We start from the raw sequence: 18,764 nt of genomic DNA, 5'->3' as shown, positions 1-18,764 counted from the left end.
GTTGTTGCTTTATACAGTATCTTCTACGTTCTACAGTACATTGTACGTTGTTGAATTATAAATTATCTAGTTGCTTTGTACAGCATCTTGTTGCTTTATACAGTATCTTCTACATTCTACGTTATACAGTACATTGTACGTTGTTGAATTATAAATTATCTAGTTGCTTTGTACAGCATCTTGTTGCTTTATACAGTATCTTCTACATTCTACGTTCTACAGTACATTGTACGTTGTTGAATTATAAATTATCTAGTTGCTTTGTACAGCATCTTGTTGCTTTATACAGTATCTTCTACATTCTACGTTATACAGTACATTGAACGTTGTTGAATTATATATTATCTAGTTGCTTTATACAGCATCTTGTTGCTTTATACAGTATCTTCTACGTTCTACAGTACATTGTACATTGTTGAATTATAAATTATCTAGTTGCTTTGTACAGCATCTTGTTGCTTTATACAGTATCTTCTACATTCTACGTTATACAGTACATTGTACGTTGTTGAATTATATATTATCTAGTTGCTTTGTACAGCATCTTGTTGCTTTGTATAGTATCTTGTTCCTTTGTATTTGTCTTTATTTGTCTTTATCAGTTTAGTCAACTATAGAACCCAGAACCTATTTATTCTTATAATTTCGCTATCCATAGTAAGACACAAGATCACTGAATCATTAAAGTCAACATACAATGGCTTCACACTTTTTCACCTCTACACTACCCCTGTGCCTGCTTCCTGGCACCAAGGCCAGTTATGGCTGCAAATATTCACACCATCGGGCGCTACCATTAACAGCAATGAAGCCAGTGCGAAATTTGGCTGAAACAATGAACATGTTCACGCTTCCTTCGGGAGATTTCCCTGGCAGAATTTTCTAACTTGTAAATTCCACAGTGTGAACAGTTCAACAGAAAAAAAAAACAACAAACATTCACACCAACGGGATTTTCAAGTAGGATTTCTGAGCATAATTCCCTAAATCATAGGCCTTAATCCATACGTGGTGCCAATTTTCTTATAAAAATACTGTAGGGTTGAGTTCTCTCAAGTAGAATACACTTTGTTTCATAAAGGGGGGGGGGTCGTCCCATGGGGTCCCCCCATTCTATAGTCCATAGCCTGAGTCAGACATATGAAAAGAGATTGTCTTAGTGACAAAATTGATTTTTATATTAATTTTAAGGGAGAGGACAAGGCCCGGCCATATGCCCTAGAGGGGTTCTATAAGCCAACTTGATTGGGAGCATTTGCATGTATAACATGTCCATAATAGGATAACCCTGTTAATGTATCCTATGAGTGGACATATTGGTGAACTGGACTCAACCTAGTGGTCTCCAACTGTGGCCCTCCAGATGTTGCAAAACTACAATTCCCATCATGCCCTGCAAGAGCTGGAGGCCCACTGGTTGGGAAACACTGTCTAGTGTTAAGTTAAAGTTCAGGGAAAGGTCTGGGGAAAGATTAGGGACAACTCTATGGATTTTCTCCTTCTTCATCATCCTGTGCATCATTCTGGCCATGATGGGTGTTGTAGTTTTGCAACAGCTGGAGTGACACAGTTCAGAGACCACAGCATTGCCTGGCAGAGAACCGACATATTGGCGCTGTACAATGGATCCAGGAATAAAGACTTGTCCCTAAATATATTTATCATCTCGCTCTTAATTTCTAGTGAAGTCTTTTCATGTCCCGTCTGGACGGCATCTTCTGCGCATTTTATTAAGACCGCAACCATCTGGTCTCCGTAAGAACTTGTGTGAAAAATTCTAAAAGGATTTTCACTTTAAATTCGGCGTTTGAAGCCATGTTAAGTGTCAGCGGTAAAAATAGACAGATGGATGGAGGCGAAAGGTGGGGAGGGAAAGGCGGTGGCGCAGTCTTCTAGGTGGAAGCGAACAGATACTACGGGAGACCTCAACCTCATGACGTCTCTATGCCAACCGGATCCTATGTCCTAGACATATTCAACTGAAACCTATTTGTTGTTTGCCAACAATTTATTACTTTTATTTTACATCGTTCCATAGACAAATGCCATTCACTCAAAGAGGTTGTCCCCTTTGTACAATGTGGAGCTCCTAACTATTTATAAAAAAAAAGGGCTCAAAAATTGGGGAAAGTTAGATTTTTCAGTACAATCTTCTGCCACACCTAATACCGTATTCGCCACCAAAATCAATCTTGACCACCACCTCCAGCCCCACACAGAATGTCTTCCTCTCACCGTAAGGAACCATTGTGATTGTCTTAGTGACATTAATTACCAGCCACATTACTGAGCGCATTCCATATCGGGGGCCCGGCGCTCGGCACACACCTTCTATAATCCTTCTTGACATTAACATCATCTCCATGGCGATTGTTGATGTCACAGATGTTACACACGGAATGGCAGTTAGGGGCATCGAGGCGGAAAGTGTAGACATATGGTGGAGAAATGACAAAAAGGCTTAATGACTGTATCTCCTCGTCTGGCATCCGTGCGGACGCAGTCGGGGAATATTTGGGTCATGCACTGTTGTTCTTCTAAACTGTTCAGTGGGACGGTATCAGGGAGGTGATATTTCAATTTAGCATTTGTATTCACCTAAATGTGTTGTCCATGATTGTTTTTTTTCCCAAAACGGCGCCACCCCTGTCCACAATATTGTGTGGTCTTGTAACTTCATATCAATGGAGCTAAGCTGCAATACCAGACACAACCTGTAGATAGATGTGGCACTGTTTATGAAAACTTTTGCCATGGTCTTCCAACCCTAAAAGAATTTTTTTTAAGAAAGAGCCCTGACAAGTCCCGGTTTACACCGTTACTGCCATCTACATGACCATCTGCGGCCTCGTGTGCTGTCACCGCACAGACCACGTGTAGTCAGGGAATAGATGAATGTACAGAAATATATGTGACCCCCAATGCAGTTGGTGCTCACACGCACTGAGGTCATTGAAGCTTTATCAGTAAGTTGATGAAACAGCACAGTGTGAACGTGGCCTAATGGCACCTTCCAGCTCCAGTAATGGTTTGTTCTCTCCATCTATTTCACGGCATAATGACTCCTGGTGTGAAGAAGTAATTTAGAGCAATAGATGTCTATTTAAGTCTATTATAAATAGTAAATGTGTTATACTGTTCTATAGGAAGGTAAAACGTGTGTCAAAACAGTTACATAGTGAACTCATTTATCTACCTACTGTATCTATCTATAGGTCATAGTTATATATTTCATTATCTATCTATCTATCTCATGTCTATCTATCTCTCATATCTATCTATATCATATCTATCTATCTCATATTTAGCTATCTATTTCATATCTATCTATCTCATATCTATCTCATATCTATCTATCTATCTCATATCTATCTATCTATCCATCTCATATCTATCTATCCATCTCATATCTATCTAGCTATCTCATATTTATCTATCTATCTCATATCTAACCACATTTCTCTTGACTTTTTTTCTGAAAAATATAAACCCCATAGTTGTGTATATTATGGATTGTAGTAATAATAACAATAATAAAATTAAAAAAATGTATATATATATATATATATATATATATATATATATATATATATATACACACAATGATAATATATCTATATATATATATATATATATATATATATATATGTATATATTATTTCTGATACATCCATAGTGATGGTTCCTATATGAATAATTTCATTTCAGCTTCATATCAGCATCAGACCCCTTTATTTTCTTTGCACAGCAATAGAGTGGAATGTGAAGCAGCCTCCACTAGAGGGAGCTCAGGAGTTTACTGAAGACAGATGCATTATTATACTCGAATACAGTGAACTGCCCCTAGTGGTGGCTGTAGGTAGCAAGGCTGTGTGAAGCAGAAGATTTGTTGCTGTATAACAGCGAAATAAAGCTCCAGAAATGAATAATATTATTTTGGACCCCAGACAAGTTCTTAAAAAAGATTAATTAGATAATTACAAAATACTCAGGTTTTCTTCTCTTTGCCTTTGAAGAGGAATTAAATCTCCGAGCCGGCATGACTGAGAACATTCAGAGCGATTTCCGTTTTCTTCCGTGAATTCTGACGCTTGTACAAACATTTACATACACTGTGGTCTGTTCATGGTCTGGAGAGCTGTAAAGTGATCCTCACATTTTCACAAGTCCTCTTGAGTCTGACAGTACAAATTACCTTCCCGAGTCTTTATATATATATATATATATATATATATATATATATATATAGATTACTGGAAGCCATGATCCCCTGGAGCCAGTGTCGGCAAGAATTCTCATTCATGTCTCGGGCAAACACAGTGTCATTATTTACAAGGTATATGCAAAATTATTCCTGAGGTTTATTTCTCCAAGGAACAGAAAGAAAACAGCGAATCGCAAATAATCCCCCGGATGTAAAGAATCCATGGCATCGGAATGATCCAGTAATCAGGCCACCTGCTTAGCAATGTATGTCAGTCAGAGTCTATTAAAGGAGTTCTGTAGTGAAAGATAACTTATCTTCTATCCAAAGGATAGAGGATACATTTTAGATTGCGGGTAGTCTGACCGCTGAGACCCCCCCGCAATCTACTAAACAGGGCCCTGGCAGTCTGCTGGAAGGGGACGTGCCGACACTCCCCCTCCATGTATCCTATAGAGATACATGGAGGCGGCGTGTCGGCCAGGGTTTCCTGCAGGGGTCGGAATGGCCGCTTCCGGCAGACTGCCAGGGCCCAGTTCAGGAGATCGTGGGGGTTCCAGCGGTCAAACCACCCATGATCTATAACTTATCCCCTATCTTTTGGATAGGGGATAAGTTATTTTTCATTGCAATACTCCTTTAACATAGGACAAGACAATGGAGGATTTTCTATTCTTCCTGGCTAGAGAATAGTTAAAGCTCTTAGCTAATGAGAACTCCGGTGGGGCTATTTAATTGTCTGCTTAATCATGCAACTTGTATTTATATTGTAATATTTCTGAGTTTTTAACTATGGTTAATAATTTTGTTTATTATAGATTTTAATAGTTTTTTAGGGTATTGTATGTCCGTTCTGCTTTAGCCTTATTTCTTAGTCCGTGTTCACACTGTGAGAATCCTGACCTGTGTGCCTCCTCGTTGTGGAGTTTGATTTAGTGAAGTCTGTTCAGACTCATACTGTTATATATTTCTGTTTCCTTCTAGGCCAGTATTCTGATTACACGGTAGAAGTCTATATGGAGTTATTATGCTGTCTACTCCTTTTGTGGAGTGGAGTGTCTAATATGTTCTTTGTATGTGTCCAGAGTTGTTTGCTGATCTTTAGAGTTTATAGTACATGCACTGATCTTAGAGTTCCTGATCATTGATCTAGTTTTTCCTCTGTGCTTTACCATTGGTCTATAGTGTGCATACTCACTGATCTGTGTCCTCTGAACTTAATCTGTTTATGTTAGTTATCTGAGTCCAGTGTGAACAGTGTTCTATGTTCCTGATCAGTCTGGTGTTTAGCATTCAGTTCTTCCGTTCATCCCCTGCATCTCCTGGATTCTGGTGTATACTTGCTCCATACCTTGTCTTGTTCATTTAATCATGTCTGCCATTTATCTGGATTCCGGTTTATGAACTGTTTGTTGGTGCACTGTATCCTGCCTTGTTCGTGAGTTTATATTTTGTCTGGTGTATCTGGTTGTTTGGTAGTTTTCCTGCATGTACTTATCCTGTGTCCGACTATGTATATTATTTATTTTACGCCCACTGCACTTTAGCTCAGGTAGGGACTGGAGTATAATACAGGATGTAACTCAGGATCAGTACAGGATAAGTAATGTAATGTATGTACACAGTGACCTCACCAGCAGAATAGTGAGTACAGCTCTGGAGTATAATACAGGATATAACTCAGGATCAGTAAAGGATAAGTAATGTAATGTATGTATACAGTGACCCCACCAGCAGAATTGTGAGTACAGCTCTGGAGTATAATACAGGATATAACTCAGGATCAGTACAGGATATGTAATGTAATGTATGTACACAGTGACCTCACCAGCAGAATAGTGAGTACAGCTCCGGAGTATAATACAGGATGTAACTCAGGATCAGTACAGGATAAGTAATGTAATGTATGTATACAGTGACCTCACCAGCAGAATAATGAGTGCAGCTCTGGAGTATCATACAGGATATAACTCAGGATCAGTACAGGATAAGTAATGTAATGTATGTATACAGTGACCCCACCAGCAGAATTGTGAGTACAGCTATGGAGTATAATACAGGATATAACTCAGGATCAGTACAGGATAAGTAATGTAATGTATGTACACAGTGACCCCACCAGCAGAATAGTGAGTACAGTTCTGGAGTATAATACAGGATATAACTCAGGATCAGTACAGGATAAGTAATGTAATGTATGTACATAGTGACCTCACCAGCAGAATAGTGAGTGCAGCTTTGGAGTATAATACAGGATAAGTACATGATACCTCAGTCTATTGTAATTTTACTGAAGAGATCAGTCTCCATACAGTAATACTGCTGTCAGAATATTTAGCGCTATCTGTAAAGAGCCTCAGCTGCCTACATTTATTGATGCGTGCCTATGACCCTGGACACTGAGAGCTCAAGTCGAGCAGTTTGGTACGAGCCTTAGGCTGTCTCACAAAATGTACAATGCATTGGGAATGGGCATCGATGGGGAAGAAGTACAGATGCTCTACTAGAATTAGTTTTCTTTCCATAAAAAATGAAAAAAAAAATCAGAAAATCAATAGATAATGATGGTCTCTACCGCAGAGATAGGAGAACAGCTGGCTGGGCGGATCGGCTGCCTTTAAATTAGATCTTGTTATACAGGGATGGGTCCAGGTAGAGCTACAATTTCAATGATTGATCCTGTAGTTTTATATGAAAATCTACAACACCAGAGCAGCATGTGGACGGCATCACCGGGGCTGGTTGCCATCTATATCAGCAGTATATGGCGATATCATTTATTGTGCCATTTCCCTATGGTGGACATGGCTGTGGGGTGGGGGGGATCATACATTCCGGCTATGTTATCTCATAGATATAACTTTATTGTAGCTGCATTCAGACATCTGGAGGGGGTGGGGGAACGTATTTTTAATATGATTTTTACATGATGAAGGGTATTTAAAGGGGTATTCTGGGTTTATACATTTTATCCCCTATACAAAGGATCCCCACGATCTCGGTGCAGACCTTGGCATTCTGTATCGGGCACTGCTTCTGAGACGGGGAAGTGACATCACGCACCCACCCCGTGACGTCTTGCCATTCCCCCTCCATTCATGTCTCTGGGAGGGGCCTGATGGCCAACACGCCCCCTCCCATAGACATGAATGGCAGGGGCATAGCATGACGTCACTAGGGGAGTGTGAGCGTGACATGAGGTCCCCGTCCCGAAAGCGGTGTCCAGCACAGAATGCAAAAACCTTGTATAACCCTTTAAACCAAAAGGGAGAGGTTTCTCCTTGAGGAGGGCACCAAAAGGGCTTTTGGAGACTTACAGGCCATTTTTGCCCCAATGGGAATTCTGTGAAGATATGCAAAGTAGCTCCCTGGTGCCATATTTTGGATGCAGATTTCCTTCATATCACTACTTAGGAAGCCTTAGAACATGACTGGGGGTTTAACTATCCAAGCTAGAAAACTTTCCCAAAGGAAAAGGGATTTTTGGTACAGTAATGGCCGAGAACTAAATTCTCACCTCTGGGGAAAACTAGGACATGTAGGAGATCATTTGTGTGACAATTTGCACAGTTTTTCTGGCAGGGTTTCTGTGTCTAATTTAGGAAATTACACAACCAAAATATGCAACACTGTGAAATTTTAAAAGAATGCGAAACAAGGTAAAAGATATGCAACAATGACCTCCTACATTCTACATCACTAGGGAGTGGTGTATACTGGCTGAATATTTAGTGATATAATATGTCCCTCCAAGTACAAAACATCGCAAAAAAATATTGTACATAAACAATCGTAAGTAAGTTGTACGGCCTTCCAAGGCCAGAGCAGGAGAGGTTTGCCATGGGGATTTTCTCCTGCTCTGGACAGTTCCTGAGATGGACAGAGGTGTCAGCAGAGAGCACTGTGGTCTGACTGGAAAGAACTACACAACTTCCTCCGTAGCATACAGCAGCTAATAAGTACTGGAAGAATTAAGATTTTTATGTAAAATAGTTTACAAATCTTTAAACTTTCTGGCACCAGCTGATTCGAAAACAAAACAAAACATGTTTTTCTCTCCGGAGTACCCCTTTAACCCAGCAGTGCAGCTATATAAGGTATGGTGTTAACTGTGGACATCTGGCAAACAGCTGATCAGAGGGAGGGAAGGGAAGTGGTGCAGCCGGGTGTCGGACCCATCAGATTGGATATCAATGACCTATAGTTAGTTTAGGCCATGAACAAGAAAGTCCTTATAAAAACCCATTTAATCCTCTTAGTGTAACAGTAACGAAGTGCTACAATAAGTCTCATTTACATAGATAGATATTAGATAGATAGATACCGTATTTATCGGCGTATAACACGCACTTTGCAGTGCAGCGCATAGCAACAACGCAGGGGACTCACGCCGGAGGCCTGCAGCAGCGCGAACCCGACCCCGGCAACAGGTAATTATGCCACCGGGGATGGGGGGAGGCAACGGGGCAGCGGCGCCGGCAATGGGTGCCGCTGCCCCTTCTGTCCCCCTGGCTGTCGGCGCCGCTTCTCTCCCCCTGGCTATCGGCGCCAGCAATGGGGCGCCGACACCGATAGTCAGGGGGACAGAACGGGCAGCGGCGCCGATAGCCAGGGGGAGAGAAGGGCCGGCAGCAGCGCTCTAGACCCCAGGAAAAGCAGGGGAGAGAAGCGGGCAGCGACGGCCTCTCTCCCCCTGCCTTTCCTGGGGGTGTATCGGGGTATACACGCGCACACACGCACCCTCATTTTACCATGGATATTTGGGCAAAAAACTTTTTTTACCCAAATATCCTTGGTAAAATGAGGGTGCGTGTTATAGGCCGGTGCGTGGTATACCCCGATAAATATGGTAGATATGAGATAGATAGATAGATATGAGATAGATAGATATGAGATAGATAGATAGATAGATATGAGATAGATATGAGATAGATAGATAGATAGATATGAAATAGATAGATAGATATGAGATAGATAGATAGATATATAGATAGATATGAGATAGATAAATAGATATGAGTTAGATAGATAGATATGAGATAGATAGATAGATATGAGATAGATAGATAGATATGAGATAGATAAATAGATATGAGTTAGATAGATTGCCGTTGGCTGTCCGGGCATGCTGGGAGTTGTAGTTTTGCAACATTTGGAGGACACAGTTTGGAGACCACTATAGCACATACTATTGAAATTCCAGAGACTGGTATAAACCTATTAAGATTCTTACTCAGTACTTCCTCCTATGGAACATATATGTTTATATTTTGGTACTTGGACTGCAATATTTTTACATTTGTCTCTCTAGCGAGTTGATGGTCTGATATATTATACCATATATATATATATATATACATTGAAACACATATTGGAGAACTCACCTCATCACTATGCTTTATGATGCTGACTTTAAAAACAAGACTTTTTAAAATATTTACAATCTGCTATTCCCGGGGCGATGGTGAAGTCCCCTATTTCATATTTCAGAGAAGATTTATATAACGTTGCAGACAACATCAAGGCCTCCCCGCCATTAATTTACAATGACTTTCCATCTCTGTCTCCGGAGTAAATTGCTGAGCCATCACCGTCCCTCTCTATACCTTCTGCTCTCGGTCACACGGCTTATGTTGTGCTGGGATCGCACTTCGCTAACATTAATTATAACCGCTCTGAAGATATGCCCTTTATCTCATGTGAAGGAAAACAGCTCGCCATTCCGCTCCCAAGTTTTGTATTTTCCTTTGCCCTCGACCATGATGGATGGAGTCACAAGTGATGCACTGACTTTGACAGTCCTTTGGCATATGGTTACAAATCACACAAAAAAAGAGTTGCTGCTCACTCATTCTGTCAGCCACTGCTCAGGAAGGGGAGTGTCCGAGGCAAGCACTGAGCCTGCCCTCACTCACCATGCTTTCACTTCCTCCCTGAGTCTGCTGTGCTGTGCTTGGTCTCCTCATCCAATCACTGCAGGCTGCTCTGTAACTCCCTCCACTCTGTTTGCATGCTGCAGTCTGACAGGGGTGAGCACAGAGGAGTACTTACTGGACTTTGTCCCAGGTTGTGTTTCAGAATTGACTGCCCAATTAATGGGATGGCTACCATGTAATACTGCATTTCTCCTAAGTGGTATCTGAATGGCCAACATGTGAAATGACATTTTCCCTACTGAGGTCTTGTATGGTCATCATGTAATACCACATTTGGCCTACAGGGGATCTTAAAGGGGTTATCAAGGAAAAAACTTTTTTTTTATATATCAACTGGCTCCAGAAAGTTAAACAGATTTGTAAATTACTTCTATTTAAAAATCCTAATCCTTTCAGTACTTATGAGCTTCTGAAGTTGAATTGTTCTTTTCTGTCTAAGTGCTCTCTGATGACACGCGTCTCAGGAACCGCCCAGTTTAGAAGAAAATCCCCATAGCAAACCTCTTCTAAACTGGGCGGTTCCCGAGACATGTGTCATCAGAGACCACTTAGACAGGAAAGAACAACTCAACTTCAGATGCTCATAAGTACTGATAGGATTAAAAAAATTTTATAGAAATAATTTACAAATCTGTTTAACTTTCTGGAGCCAGTTGATATGTAAAAAAAAAGTTTTTTCCTCGATAACCCCTTTAATGGTCTCCATGTAATGCTACATCTGCCCTACAGTAGATTTAAATGGCCACCATGTAATACCCCATTTCTCCTAAATGTTATGTGAATTGTCACTATGTAATACTCTTTTTTGCCTACAGGGCACCTGAATGGCCATCATGTGATGTTACATTTTTCCTATTGGAGTCTTCTATGGCCACCATTAGAGATGAGTGAACTTACAGTAAATTTGATTCGTCACAAACTTCTCGGCTCGGCAGTTGATGACTTTTCCTGCATAAATTAGTTCAGCCTTCAGGTGCTCCGGTGGGCTGGAAAAGGTGGATACATTCCTAGGAAAGAGTCTCCTAGTACTGTATCCACCTTTTCCAGCCCACCAGAGCACCGGAAAGCTGAGCTAATTTATACAGGAAAAGTCATCAACTGTCGAGCCGAGAAGTTCGCGACGAATCAAATTTACTGTAAGTTCGCTCATCTCTAGCCACCATGTAATACTACATTTCACCTATAGGGGATCCAAATGTGCTACTATATAACACTATATTTACTCTATCGAAGATCCCCCTACAGGGAATCTGAATGGCCAACACGTAATACTGCATTTCCCCTATGAGGATCTGAATGGCCACCATGTTATCATGCATATAAATGTAAAAAGTGGACGTGATTTGTTGGAAAGGAGTACGGTTTAAGATGCAAAACTCGGCACCAACATTAAGCCAAAATTTTTATTGTGCAAAATTCTCTTGCAAATTAGGCCAATTTAATGATGTAAAGCTAGACAAATGCATCTAATTTTCACCATATCAAGTAGCCTTACCCACTGTAATAATTAAGATTAAAGTATTAGAATTTAAATAGGCATATGTAATTTCAACAGACTTTGCATAGATCAATGATACAAGCGAATATAAGAAACTTTGTAATATATATTAGTAGAGAAAAATGTTTATTTCTCCTGTTATCATCAATCCCCCCCCCCACCTCACTGCTCCTAAAGTCTAAAAAATCAGCTAAGCTTTGTCCTGTGTCTACAAGACAAGTAATACAAGTCTATCCTGAAAAGTCACCTGAACTGATAAATACAGACAAGGAGAGCGCTCCTAGTGTGATAACGTATTGTAAAGAGGAGATGGAAAACAAGCAAAAATGCTCACCGAGTATAGTTGTACTGCGACCAAGTACAACAATGGTGAAAGCGTGGGATAACCCTTCAACGGGCGAAGAACGGCAGCCGCTCCTAGCAACAAGGTGAAGCACTCAGACGGATCCCTCCAAGGAATAAAAGCCCAGGATAAAAGCAGCGCACAAGACTTCAAAGGTAAAATGGTTTATTTACCCGGCATGCAACGCGTTTCGCTGGACAACCAGCTTCATCAGGCCTCATGCCTGATGAAGCTGGTTGTCCAGCGAAACGCGTTGCATGCCGACCTGAACTGATAGGTACTCTTTATTAATCATTTATTTCTATGTCTACAAGGGGTTTGGGGGACTCTCTGTAAGTAAAACGGAGGTCTGACCCCCAATAAAGTTGTATTATAGAATTTTGCCTACACAGTGACCCCCCCCCCCCCCCCCCGACCTACGATGGCCCCGACATACCATCATTTCAACATACGCATGTTGTTGAAATCGCATGTTGAAGGCAGCATCAACATACAATGCTTTTGTATGTCGGGGCCATCGCATAAACGGCTATCCGGCAGCGCAGACTGCTTCAGCTGCCACCGGATAGCCGTTTACGGTGCCCCGTGTGGTCCGCTGACGATCACTTACCTGTCCTCGGGGCTCCGGCGCGTCCTCTTCGGGATCTCCTGCATTGTCGGCGCTCTCCATTGTCGTCATCACGTCGCTGCGCACGCCGTCCCGTCGTCTAATAGGAGCGGCGGGCGTAGCAACGTGATGGCGGTGACGGAGAGCGAGGATGCCGGGGAAGCAGAGGCCTCGCCGAAGCGTCGGGGACACCCCGGGACGCGGCGACAGCGATGGAAGGCGACATCCAGGGCAGCGGTGACGGTCTGGAGCGGCGGGGAAACATGAGTACAATTTCCTATGCCAGTGGTCTGCAACCTGCGGACCTCCAGATGTTGCAAAACTACAACCCCCAGCATGCCCGGACAGCCGTTGGCTGTCCGGGCATGCTGGGTGTTGTAGTTTTGCAACATCTGGAGGTCCGCAGGTTGTAGACCACTGTCCTATACTTTACATTGCACGGATCCCTGAACATACGATGGTTTCAACAAACGATGGTCCATTTGGAACGGATTACCATCGTATGTTGAGGGAACACTGTATTGTTGGCTAGAAGGTGGTCAAAGCAGAACTCAGTCTCGTCCTAGCACAAGTCTTTTCTTTACAACATTCTGTTTTGTTATATAATAGTTTTATGTAAAGACCTGAGGCAGTAAAGAGAAAGTCTCCTGAATTTATGAAAGGGACGGAAGCTTCAGAGCTGTAATCCCTTCAGCTTCTCTCTGTTTCCAAATGGCAGGTGTCTGAGATTTAGGGATTCCATGTCAACCGAGACAGAAGTCAAATTGTTACTTTAACAATTTCTGCAAGTCTGCAAGAGCTACGACTGTGGGGACTATGGCCATCATAATGTTTACCGAATCCAAATTGCCCGTCTTCCAGGAATTCACCCATGACGGGGAAGCGGAGACATCTGGAGGCAATATTTCTGGAATGGAAAAGTCAAGCCTATTATTTTGTAGAACCTGAAAGGTGGACAGCTTCTTCTAAGAACACCTAGTCCCCTCATCAATCAAACTTTAAAGGGGTACTCCACTGCTCCAGCATTCAGAACATTTTGCTCCGAACGCTGGATGTGGGCTGCGAGGTTGTGACGTCACTGCCACGTCCCTTGTGATGTCACACCACGCCCTCTCAATGCAAGTCTAGGGGAGGGGGCGTGGTACGACCCTGCAGCCCACACCCACAGTAAGGGAACAAAATATTCCAGTGGACTACCCCTTTAAAGCCAGATCTGGAGGGCCAGTTCAGTTCACGGCAGTCATTGGGCCAACCGCGAATACTGCGTGTACTACTCCATGGGTATATATCTATTCCATTTCCGTGGCTCTAGTACTAACCACTGATAAGAACAGATACTGCACTTGATCTTAGCCAAAAAGCAGAGAGGCGACTGATTTGAAAGAGGCCCTGTGTAATACCTAATTTCACCTGCAGTGGTGCTGCAGGGAAACTGAACACTAAGGGCTATGTAACATGGGCTGCGATCTCAAAGATCAGCACTCATTTAAAGGGTAAAATAAAAATGTTGATGTTGCCTTCATTAAATAGCCTAGGGTGTCCTGATTACACACCTGTTTACAGTTTCTGAATACGCCCTCCTGTTCCCGAGATGTAATGGTTTATACTTTCATAATTTTGAGAATCAGTCAGATGGGTGCGACCTTAATTTTAATAATGTGAGTGATTATAAAGTCAGGGGGTGTGTATAAGGCAGACACTCCCTTCAATGCACATCATTTAGACCCCCTGACTGTATAATCCCGCCCATCACCTGATAGTCACTCCCATTATTAAAATGAAGTCCACGCCCATCTGACTGATTGCCTGAATTTCGAGTACCGAGGGACATACGGTATCACACACCTTTTTACAGTTTCTTGATACGCCCTCCTGTTCCTGAGATAGGAGTATTTATAGTTTGTCTGACAATTCAGGGAATCAGTCAGATGGGCGGGAACTTCATTTTAATAATAAGAGTGACTATTAAGTAGTAGGCGAAATAATGAAGCCAGGGGGTGGGGGTCTTTTACATTAAGTGGTGTGTCTGCATAAAACACCCCCCTCCCGACTGCATAATCCTGCCCATCACCTAATTGTCACTCCCATTATATTAAGTTCCCGCCCATCTGACTGATTTCTGAATTGTCAGACAAATTATAAACCCTCATATCTCAGGAATGGAAGGGTGTATCAAGAAACTGTAAAAAGATGTTTGATGAGGGCACCCTAAAATATATAAATACATTTTTTTAACATTTTTTTTAAGTTGGCCACAGGTTCTCTTTAAGCATTACAATATTAGCCTTTTCAGATGATAATCTGCCCTTGTAATAGGGCCCTTTCTGTTAGTTTTCCCCATACATTAGAGACGATCATTGGGGACACCACCAGAGGACAACCTTGTGCGCTGCTTACCAAAAAGAACACATACAAACAAAAAGGGATTCTATAAAACCAGAGCACCCCTTGGAGTTGTACACTTGCTGCCTTTAACTAAAGTTCATTCAGTATCCTGGGGCTATAATTAGGAGATCTTAGAAAGTAGATAAGATGTGACATCCGTTCACACCATCTAAATTCACCATTGAGATGAATAAGTAATAGAAGAAAATGTACATTTTTGCGAAAACGGCAATTCGTTACTTAAATATTTGTATTTATTTATTTTTTATTGTAAAAATGTGAGCAGCATCAGTGTCAATAAGACACAGCGTGCCCTAAACAAGTGAGAAAGCGCGACGGGGAACGGAGACAAAGAGCGATTTAATAAATGGTAATAGTCGCACCCAGAAATATACAGCAGTACAGTGTGATGTTAAAAGTGTAATGTAATATACACTGTAAGTGTAAAAGATGGTGATAATCAGGGAGGGTGACGGTAGGATGCTCCGTGCTAATGTCAGCTATGTCAGCTCTGTATGACTGCAATTACGGGATATCTCAGGGTCATAGCGCTATTTATAAATAAGCGTAAAAAGCATTACATCACAGTCATCATTGAGATCTGCAAATCCAAAACTTTTCAAAATAATTTTTTTAAGAAACTGGCAGCCGCTACTAATACTCTATAAAGGGGCACCTCTTTCATACTATACTTCTCTGCCGAGCAAGGGGTCCCCAACCCAGTCCTCAGGGCCACCAACAGTCCAGGATCGGATTTTTTCTCTGTTCTGTTTAAATGGAGCAACTGAAATAACCCAAAATGTTGGTGTCATATCTGTATTGGTCTGTGTTCACACACAGCCTATTGGTTTTGCTAAGTGGGAACAGTTATATGTTTCCTGTTCAGGGAATAGTTAATTTCTCTGGCTCTTTCAGCTTCTGCCTCTGTTAGCCAATAGCCTTTAGGGTATGTCTATTTAATGTCAGCCCAGTCTAGCCTCTGGGCTGGTGATACTTCATATGGACTTCCTGATGGACTTCCTGAGGCTGGGTGAAACTCTTCTTATTTGAGCTTTTAATCTACTATCTCTGTTTTAGCATGCACTTTATATTTTCTGGTTTTAGCCATGTTATGTGGCATCGCTCTTAGTAGATTTTAAGCTGTGTTTGTTTAGGTGGTTTTAGGATTTATTTATCCTTTCTGCTATGTGTCTGTTCACACTGTGTTTTCTTTTGTATCCGTTTATGTGAAGTTCTGTGTTTTATATTTCTGTTTTCCTACTAGGCCAGCATCCTGACCTTGGTGGAGTGTGCCGCTGGCCAGTAGCCTATTTGGATTTATTATTAATGGCTACTCCTATATTGGAGCAGGGTGTCCAGTTTGTGTGTCCAGTGTGAACAGTGTCCTATGTTAGGCATCCCTGTTTCTGCTCCATGGGGACAATCCTGTCTACTGGAGGTTTTCTGAGGGATTGCGATTCCTGTCTTGAATTCAGTGTGAACAGTGTTCTACTTATATATCCTGTGTATTTTGCATTCCTATTACCTGTCCATGGGGACTTCGTGTCTACTGAGGTTTTGCATAGGGAATGCGTATATTCCTGATTAGCGATAGATCCCTGTCTCTGGTCCATGGGGACTTTTTGTCTTCTTGATGTTCTGGGGGATTATGCTATATTCCTGTCTGTTCCTAATGTCTGTTGACTTATACGTTTTCCTGTCTGGTGTTTTGAACTCTATATGTTTATTAGTTCTTGATTTCGGATCTCTGGAGTTCTGTACATGACTACTGATCTATAGTGTCCTCTGTTCACGACCACGGATCTATAGAGTCCTCTGTTCATATCCGATGATCTATAGTGTCCTCTGTTCATGTCCGCTGATAGTGTCCTCTGTGCTGCTCACTGATCTGTGTCCTCTGAACTTAATCTGTTATAGAGTTCTATGTTCCTGTTATGTTTCTGGTTTGTGACCGACTATTTGTAGTATGTGTATTTATTAGGCCCCTGCACTTTAGTTCAGGAAGGGACCGGCGTGCAGTTGTCGATCCACCGGTTAGGGTGGATGGGCAAGTAGGCAGGGAGAGCGGTTTTAGGGTCTGTTTAGGGCTCACTCTCCCTGTCCCCTGGTCGGTCCCTAACAGTTGGTGGGCCTTGAGGACTGAGTTGGAAACTATTGCTCTACCCTACACAAGATAAGTATAAAATACATTCTTGATTTGGACCCAAAATTACTTTTAGGAAATGAGCTCATCTCTATTACCATTGTCCTTTATACAATTCAGGGTAACGTATCCATTCCCTACTGAGGAGACCCAGTTGGTGTATGGAGACTTATTTTCAGGCAGTTTTGTGTGGGAAATAAAGTATGCAAAAATGCATGCAAATTATATCTATTATACTATTATATCTTTTACGCTTTTATTCTATTATCCTCACAAGGGGCAAGAACCCTGATATATTGTATATTATATATATTTTTCATCTGGAAGAGAGTTTATTTGCATATTTCTTTCCCATGAAGCATTGTCTGAAAATAAGTTTACTTTCACCAAACTGCGCCTGTACCAGTGTTGTAATTTTTCAAAAATAAAAATTTCTTGTGTCCACAAGGCCAAAATGGTCTATGTCCTTAAAGCGTACCTGTCAGATCCCACAAAAAATAAAATAAAATGCATATGTTACACAGTACCTATTCCTGACCATGTACATGTACATTTTTATGCCTCTATCGCCTATATTTATTATAAAAATCTCTCTTTTCTTCAGCTCGCAGTGTTAGAAATCCTCTCAGGGGAAGGGGGAGTGTCCCTCCCTTGTGGTGGTGGGAGGTGATTGGTGTGTGGTGGGAGGGGACATGTCCCTCCCTTTTGATGGTGGGAGGTGATTGGTGTGTGGTGGGAGGGGGTGTGTCCTCCCTTGTGATGGTGGGAGGTGACTGGTGCATCTGCTCGCTCATGCAGTTTTGTCCTTAAGTCATCTCTTGTCCATGACTCATGGACAAGCTTGATGCTGCCGCAGTAGGCATGGGGACCCCTAGTGGTGGGATTTTCAGGAGCCTTTTTTCTTTATTAAATGTTAAAACATTTTTAAACACCCATATTACAAAAGGTCTTTAATTTTCCTCAGAAACAACATCTAAAAAGTTTTTGGATTGAACGGTGACCATTTAAGGGGTTAAATGGGGTCCAATCTTACCATCTAGTGGTATTACTTTGAACTGGAGGCACGTTTGGCCTCTTTTCTGCTTTGCGGTACCGCTGCGGTGTCATGCACGCTATTACTGTGTTTAAATAGCAAATGATGGAAATCACTGCAAAAATGGTGCGTTATACCGCCATTTGGATCATCGCAGTCATTTCGCACAATTTTTACAGCGATTTTGGAATATCTTGGTAGAAATTCCATGACGGTTCCGCTACAGCACCTCAAATATTTCACTTACCTCCTCAACAAGTATATATTTTTTAGCATGTCAAATATTTATTTTCAGGGGGGATGGTTTCTTCTTTTTTGTCTTTTTTTTTTAGTAGGCGTGTTGTTCCTCCCATCACCATTGGATTCGGATTATGTTTTAGTTGAATCTTCTTTGGCGCACTTCTGCACCATCTTAAAATCTAATTTCGATTGATTTTCGTTTTGTTTTGTTTTTTTCATTCTTTGGAAATTAAAAACTGCAGAATTTTAAAAAATGTTGGTGCGAAATGGAACAATGTGAGGAGAAACCGATTTTCAAAGCAACACTGAAGAGCTATGAAAATGTGGTGAGAAAAGAAAAGTAAAAAATTAAAATTACCGTAAAATTTTAAGATA

General features: G+C 41.5%; 1 protein-coding gene and 1 pseudogene across 1 annotated transcript in view; both read right to left on the bottom strand.

The window, feature by feature from the left end:
- ZNF804B (zinc finger protein 804B) overlaps window positions 1–18,764 on the bottom strand; it is a 367,431-nt gene that overhangs the window by 186,115 nt on the left and 162,552 nt on the right. The window lies entirely within an intron of this gene.
- Window positions 13,831–13,961, bottom strand: LOC130274706 (U2 spliceosomal RNA; annotated as a pseudogene).

The sequence above is a fragment of the Hyla sarda genome, chromosome 5 (genome assembly GCF_029499605.1).
Source record: "Hyla sarda isolate aHylSar1 chromosome 5, aHylSar1.hap1, whole genome shotgun sequence".
In the NCBI taxonomy this organism is placed as follows: Eukaryota; Metazoa; Chordata; class Amphibia; order Anura; family Hylidae; genus Hyla; species Hyla sarda.
Note: the sequence above shows the minus strand (reverse complement) of the source record. Positions and strands in the feature narration are given on the sequence as shown.